Raw genomic sequence first — 8862 nt, forward strand, 5'->3', positions numbered from 1 at the left:
AAAAGGTGATTTTCCAATCTCCGAAGTGTTCTCATCTTAATACTGGTTATGCCTTCTGGATATTCTCCTTCTTTGAGATACCTCTTGATGTCATAGTACCAAGGTTTGCCGTCTGGTTCCGCATCTACATGAAGACAGTAGGTCCGTTGGTCTTGTACATTCACCTTGATAGGATCTATAAAATTCTTGTCAGGATATTGAATAATTGAGGACAATGTTGCCAATGTATCTACTAACTCATTTTGAGTTCTCGAGACATGTTTAAATTCAACCTTGATAAACTTCTTGCTCAACTCTTTCACGCACTCCAGATATGGAAGTAACTTCACGTTCTTGACACTCCATTCACCTTGTACTTGATGAACTACCAAATCTAAATCCCCTATAACCAAAAGCTCTTGTATGTTCATATCAGCAGCCATCTTAAGAACAAGAATAAAAGCCTCGTACTCCACCCTATTGTTAGTGTATGGAAATCTGAGCTTTGCCAAGATCGGATAATGCTGGCCTGACTCTGAAATTAGTACTGCCTCAATAACGACTCCTTTGAAGTTTGCAGCCCCATCAAAGAACATCCTCTAACCTGGATAATCTTTTGAAATGTCTTCTCCAATAAATAAAACTTTTTCATTTGGGAAATAAGTTTTAAGAGGCTTGTAATCTTCATCTATAGGGTTTTCAGCAAGATGGTCGACTAAAACTTGTCCTTTCACCGCCTTTTGAGTAACATAAACAATGTCAAATTCACTTAGAAATATTTGCCACTTTGCTAGCTTCCCGGTAGGCATAGGCTTCTGGAAGATATACTTGAGCGGATCCATTCTAGAAATTAGAAAAGTGGTATACGCACATATGTAATGCCTTAAATTTTGTGCAATCCAAGTCAAGGCACAACATGTAAGCTCCAATAATGTATACCGGGCTTCATAAGTCGTGAACTTTTTGCTCAAGTAATATATAGTTTGCTCTTTCTTTCCAGTTTCATCATGTTGTCCTAAAACACACCCAAATGCATTGTCTGACACAGACAAATATAGCAACAATGGACTTCCGGGCTCTGGGGGCACTAAAACGGGTGAATTAGATAAATACTCCTTGATTCTATCAAAAGCTTGCTGGCAATCTTTTGTCCACTTGGTAGCAACATCTTTTTTCAACAGCTTGAATATTGGTTCACAAATCACTGTGGATTGTGCAATAAACCGACTAATGTAATTGAGTCGACCTAGGAAACTCATCACATCCTTTCGACTACTTGGAGGAGGCAACTCTTGGATAACCTTTATTTTTTAAGGATCCAATTCTATGCCTTTCCTACTCATGATGAAACCCAATAACTTCCCAGTAGGAACACCAAATGCACACTTTGCAGGATTTAATTTCAGATCGTACCGTCTCAGCCTGTCAAAGAACTTCTTCAAATACGCCAAGTGATCTGAGCTTTTCCGTAACTTGATAATGACATCATCTATATAGACTTCAATCTCCTTATGGATCATGTCATGAAAAATAGTGGTCATGGCCCTCATATAAGTTGCCCCTGCGTTCTTGAGTCTAAAAGGCATCACCCGATAGCAATATACTCCCCAAGGTATGATGAATGTAGTTTTCTCAAAATCTTCCTCATTCATCAGGATCTGGTGGTACCCTGTGAAGCAATTAATGAAAGACTACAACTCATGCTTTGCACAATTATCAATGAGTATGTGAATATTTGGCAAAGGGAAATTATCTTTCGGGCTAGCCTTATTGAGATCCCGATAATCCACGCAAACTCTAATTTTTCTATCTTTCTTTGGCACGGTTATAATTTTGGCTAACCAAGTGAGATACTTCATGACTCGAATGACGTTGGCATCAAATTTCTTAGACACTTCCTCCTTGACTTTCAAATTTAAATCAAGCTTCATCTTTCTCGGCTTCTGCTTTACGGGGGGGTAAGATGGATTAGTTGGCAACCTATGAGAAACAATGTCTGTGCTTAGACCCGAGATATCATCATAGGACCATGCAAACACATATATATATTTCTCCAAAAGACCAATCAATTCGTTCCTTTAGGACAGAGTCAAATGAACGCTAATCCTCGTTTCTCTTATGAGTTCCAAATTCCCCAAGTTTATTGTCTTAGTTTCATCAAAATTTGGTTTTGCCTTATTTTAAAAATGTTCAAATTCTTTAGCCAACTCTTCAGAAAACAGATCTTCTTCATATCTGCAAAATCGTGTTCGCTATTTGGAATTGTTTCGCTTGTTTCATTACATGTCACATTCATAGTATTGGCAAATTTCTTAGTTTGCTTGTTGAAAAGGGAAAAAGAGAAAATAAATTAATGAAGATGATTTAAAATAAACATCAAAACATAGTCTGGATTTGGCATTTAAGCTTTCAAAAGTGGAGGCAAAATACATAAATTCATAAACACGATTCAGGCCTCAATTTTGAATCGTGTTGTAAATAATAATACAATCATCTACCAAGATTCCCGGAGAATCGAGGATAGGGTACAAGTCCAATTGTTCAAAGCATCTCCAGGTTCAGCATCCCAAATAGTAAGGGCCTTGATGCAATCCTCCAGAATCACATTGCACTCAACTTTTTCTTCAGTAATGAACAAGTTTTTGACTCCTTCAACGAGGTCTTCTTCAGCGTCTTCTTCTGATACTTTGGCAACAAATGCTTTGGAAAATGATTCATTCAAGAGCGGGACAGGTTTTGGCAGGAGAATGTCACCTTTCCTTTTAAGATTAGCTGATAAGACTTCTTCAGGAGTGGGCTCAAATCCAAGACCAAAAGTGCTCTTCTGTCCGGACAATTGAATTGGCTCTAGTATTCCATCCAAGTTCACACCAATACCTCGACTAGGTACAAAGTCATTCTTCAACATATCCAAGGCCACCATCATAAGTGCCCGTGGGAACTTTAACTTTTCTACCTAAGCAGTACACATGGTCTCCTTAATATAAAAAATGGATTTGTCCAAGTGTTCCACTCATTCAATAATAGGGACTGAGTTCTTCTGGAAGATAGAATTATTTTTCTCTTCATAAACCACAATCTCATAATAATCCCAAACAAATTTCAAATTTTGGTGCAAGGTAGAAGGGACTGCACCAGCATATGAATCCATGGTCTTCCAAGTAATAAATTATAACTAACACATATATCCAATACTTGAAATTCCATGGTGAAATCCACAAGTTCAATTTGTAGTGTCAAATCAATTTCTCCAATGACCTCTCTTTGAGTTCCATCGAATTCTTTAACCCTCACATTACTTTCACGAACCTTCCCAATGTCAATTTCCAAAGCCCAAAGAGTAGTGTAAAGGCAAATATTAACAAGTGAGTCATTGTCAATAAGAACTTTCGAAATAAACTTGTCGCTACACCTGATAGTAATGTTCAATGCTCTATTGAGGCCCTCAGGTGGCAACTCATCTTCGTGAAAAGAGACTATATTAGATTTCAAAACTTGTCCTACCAGAGCTGAAAGATTCTTGCTAGTCATGTCAGTTGGCACATAAGCTTCATTGAGCACCATTACTAGAGTGCTCCTATGAGTTACACAATTCATCATTAATGACAATAAAGATATTTGGGCAGGAGTTTTCTTTAGCTACTCCACAAAATAATACTCCTTAGTCGGCATTTTTCTCCAAAAATCCTCTACCTCGGTCTCTGTCACAACTTTTTTCTGACTATTCTCCTTACTAGGCACTCCTTGTACAACTCCTTCAGGGGTATAAAAACGCCCAGATCTCATTATTCCTGTAGCAACGGCTTCCATAGCTAATTTTCTTTTTCTTTTATCCCTTGCATTAGTCGAGCAATTCCAAGGAACTACTTTGGTATCTAACGAAGGTGTCTAAGCAACTAAAGCTGTGATCATAGGCTCGGGAACAAGAAATTCTACTTTAATTGGAGCTTGCATCTGGACTATAATTATAGGCGCAATGAAAGTTGATGTTCCAATCTTTTTCTTATCACTGGCTGATATGATGGTTCCTCCCAAATTACATTCTTCATCAACGGTGATCATGTTCACATAGGCACCCCCGTGATTTGGAAAGGGATTGACATTCACATTGGGGGAGCCCCTTTGAGCTGAATAACTCCTTCTTTGATTAGCGTCTCAATCTTATCCTTGAGGGTAAGGCAATTCTCAGTGTCATGCCCAGTAACTCTGGAGTGGTAAGTACAATGCTTTGTCCCAATATATTATCCAGGAAGGGGATTGGGAATTCTACCTTGGATCGTTTAGAGTAATCTTGTAATTCTCAATCTTTCATACATTTGGGATAAGGGTTCAGATAGAGATGTATAGGTTTTGGTTGGCCTTTTTTCATAGTTTGGACAAGGTCTGGGTGAATTTGGAGGATGATTTTGTGGTTGGCAGTGGGTTTGCAGAGGATAGGTGGGTTGATATTGTGGCAAATTTTGATAAGTTGGTGCTCGAGGCGAAGATTATGCTGGTTGGGTAGCATAAACTGGATATGGGGCAGGTAAAGGTTGGTAAGATGGGTGAGGAGTTCGGGAAAATTGGTGATAGTAGGAAGGCTGGGGTGGTGGATTTTTGTATGTTAACATTCGGTTTGGTATTTTTTCCTGAGTAGTTATGATAGCGGAAACTCCATCCTTTTCTTTTTATTCGCTCCCCCATCTGGATCAGATTGCATTGCCTTATTTGTCACTTGTAAAGCTGCCAGATTAGTGATTATCCCCGTCCTGATGCCTTCATCAACAAATTCTCATATCCTAACAACCTCAGAGAACTTCTGTGCAACCACATTTATCAACTTGTCATAATACGTCATATCTTTTTGAGACTACACAAAAAGAGAAGTCATCTCACTTTCCGCCATAGGAGGTTGAACTTTTGCGGCGTCTGCTCTCCACCGCATAGCATATTCTTTGAAGGACTCTGTCGATTTCTTCTCCATCTTCATCAAGTGGAACCAATCCGGGATGACTTTAGTGTTAAACCTGAACCTATCCATAAATTCTTGCGCCAAGGCATTCTTAACTATGCCATTTCTGTGGGTTTTGGCTCGTGTACCAATCTATAGCTTCTCCCGTCAAACTCCTTATGAATAACTTCATTATAATGTCCTCATTCTTCCCTACTCCCACTAGCTTGTCATAATATGACCTTAAATGAGCTCGAGGATTCCCTCTTCCATCAAACATATTAAATTTTGGCACCTTATATCCTACCAGCAACTCAATATTTGGATGAACACATAAATCTTCATACTCAAGTCCTTTACATCCTTTCTGTTATTGGATGGTTTTGAATGCTTCCTTTAAACTACGAATCTCATTTGCTACATTTTTATCTGCTTTGGACCTTGCCTTTCTCTCCATCTCTTCATGAGGATCAACTTCTTGCGTGGTTGTCATCGGGATAGTAAAAGGTTGAGCTCCCACTACATATACTTGTGGCACATATTGCGTGTTTGGAATTGCAGCATGTGCCACCGATATATGTGGGGCCGCTTGGTGGTTTTGGATGACTAGGATAGTTTGGAAAAGTGGGATATTTTGGGTATGTGGAGCTTGGGTAAACGGAGTTTGGTTAAGAGGGGCTTGGGGAACATATGGAGTAGTGAAGGGTAATGGTTTGCTTGTTGTAAGTCGACTTGTTGCGGGTTGTTTTCTTGTGGGTTAATGGGAGATTTGGTAGGAATAGGGTTGCTTTGGTGAACTGACGGATTAGGTGGGAAGTGTTGGAGCGGTAGAATAAACAGGAGGAAAATAAGATGTAATAGTAGTATTTGTTCCATGTTCGGGAAGTGGAGTATTCATGCTAATGGACAATTTGGTGAGGTTTTGAAGTCAATCGATTTCACTTTGCATGTCGGCCATTTGTTGCATCATGTGAGCTATATGTTCATCATAAAGGGTTGCATCCCTCTCCCCAAAAGTCTCGGGTTCACCTCTTGGGACGATGACAAGTCCTAAGTCGTCAGCCTGAATCAGTCATATTGGCATCTGCTTATGCTTTTGATCTCGTAAAGTATGGGTGATCAGTCAGTTTGTAGTCACCACAAATCAACCATTGTGGGGAATAAATTAAAAGGAAGAAAAACCTTCAAAACAGAGAAATATATCAGTATGAGAGAATAATTTTGTATAAATAACTCACAATTAAGCAAACAACGTTGGAAAAGAAAGCATATTTCATGTTGCAAATAAAGCACATAAATAAAAGAAAAGTTCAACAATCAAGACGCGTCCTATTATGCATGGGACCTCTTTTGTGCTAAGAGGTGGGCCTATGCATCAAATAATTGAGATTATGAAAATTGATCCAAGCTTTAATTAATGACATTGCTCGAGTTTGGAGTTAGAAAATCAGAAACAAACCACTTCATTTAGATATCATCATTAGACCATTACATTTCAGGTGGGATGACAAAGTGGTTTATCAGGATGCCACGTGTCCATTCAGTTTCTTCAAGATCTTCATACCCAATGGCTTGTCCTTGATGGCTAATGCCTGCATCCTCCATATCTGCTGATAACCACACATAATACTCTGGGTACAATAAGGCTGCTCATTAAGCACATCTATTGTCATCACATTTCCCAACTCTCGAAGTAACTCCATTGCTCTAGGAATCTCAAGGAGTGGCCCAAAATCAACCTCAAAGCTACTCATATCTGAACAAAGTGGAATGGCTTGATGATGTCCAAATAACTGGAGCACTCATGGGGGAGTATATGGTTAAAGACCTTTCAAGCCAATAAGCTCAATAAACTATGTCATACGGCCCCTGATGACGGCAGCACGAGGTGATAACCATGGGTACCTCTACCTGATTTGATTGCCTGTGAGCACCCTCATGTATGCATACCAATCATTTGTACCCACAGGAGCTACGAATTCCGCCATCATTTGTATATGAGAGTCGATCTTGTTGGGTTTGCTAAAGAGTATTTCAACCATGGAGTCACGTCTATCAAAATGGTCTATAGCCCAAATCTAAAGAAGGAGATTGCAACCTTCAAAGAACCTTCTTCCTCGAGCACATTAGGACAGTGCTCTCATCATTTCTGCTACAATCATCGGAACTAGTGTAGCGTCAGCATTTTCAACCCCACAAAAAAGATCCCAAACCACGAAACTAAGTCAAGTGTCAATCCTTTCATGCTCCAAAGGAAAGACCAGAATACCTAGTAAAGCAATGGCAAAAGCGATAGGATGTTTCTTTCTCCAACTCTCAGCAGTACAAGAGAATTCCTTGCCAAAGACCTCGTGACCATCCTTGCAACCAAATATTTCATACAAGTAGTCAAGAGAAATCCAATCACGATCAAAGACGCAAGCTTGAGGTTGTTTCTGAGCCCAAGAAGATGCAAGAATTTCGTTCCCGACTGTTTGCGAGGTAAGATCATACCCCGTCCTTGATACTTCAAATCGACAAATCCACCAATTTCTTCAATTGTGGGGGTCAATTGAAAATCCTTGAACTTGAACACAACTCTAGTGGGATCCCAGAACTTGAGCAATGCCTTGACTATATATCTGTCAGAAGAGATGCAAATCAGTGATGTCAAGAGACCCAAAGTTCTCCTAATCTCTAACCTATGCTCAATCTTGATGTTCTCCCACCATATCCTTAGTTTAAGTGGCATACACACAACCATTTGGGTGTTGGCAAAATTAGGCAAGTTATCTATTCTAGCACCCTACAAGAAGACAACATAAGCAAATGCTTTTCCAGACTCAATTTTGTCAAATTTTAACTTGGATCAATTTATCATTATCTCTTCACATAATATGAAGGTCGCCATCGGGTCGTGAACCCTTTTGACATAAAGGCATTTCCTGATTTCATGGAATGACACCATGGGTCAAACTACCTATGGCTTATGCATGCATGGCCTAAATCAAGGTGGCAACGCTCTATCTTAAGTTTTCTAAGATTTGGGTAGACACGGACTTGGATTTGTTTTATGAGAAGGCACGTGGTCCCACGACAGTAAAACTCCCGCTCACCCCACGTATGCGCCGACTCTCTAAAATTGGTGATTTAAAAGAATTTTGGAAAAGTAAAATGTACAATCCACGTGTACAACGTGTGTGAGTGTCAATTTTTTGAAGTGGAGGAAATATGAACGGAATGTCAATTTATAAAGAGGTAAACAAGTAAGCAATTTATACAAAACAATAGCAAATAAATAATTTATGTCATACAAACATGACAAAATAAGACAATAAGGGCGAAACAAATAACAAAAATAAAAAGGCTTAATTATTAACCTAAGTTTGTTATGGTTAAGAACCTAATAAGTCCCCAGTGAAATCACCAAGTTGTTATACCTCATTTTAACACGAGGTCAAAATTGCATACGACATATTGGAAAACTTCTAATTAAAATTAAGGAAGTCACCACCTAATTGGTTCTACGATGAATTTGGACACCTATTATAACTTGTGTCATTAAAGAAATTAAAGACTTCATTTTAAGGTCTGCACAACCTAAAATTGTAGGTAAGGATTCTAATTATCCTAAAGGGAAGGGATTAGGCACCCTAAAGGATTCGCTAACTATGGTTAACCGGCCAAACTTAGATTAGATAAAGTAATCAATATTAAATTAAGAAAGATATAAGTGAGGTATTGTATATGTTATTTAAAATAATCTATGTTAATCATTTATAAGACAAAGATTTAAAATATTAAAATCCACTCATTTACAAAAATTAAGAAAGATAACCTTTATCGTCTTTAAGATGCACACTTTACTGTTGTTAAAATGAAGTCATTTCAAATCATTTAAAAAAAAAAAAGATTTTCAGAGGTACCTAACTAATTATTTAAACAAAAGATTAGTCATGTTATAAAAGTTTCAC

The sequence above is a fragment of the Capsicum annuum genome, chromosome 7, assembly GCF_002878395.1.
Source record: "Capsicum annuum cultivar UCD-10X-F1 chromosome 7, UCD10Xv1.1, whole genome shotgun sequence".
Taxonomy (NCBI): domain Eukaryota; kingdom Viridiplantae; phylum Streptophyta; class Magnoliopsida; order Solanales; family Solanaceae; genus Capsicum; species Capsicum annuum.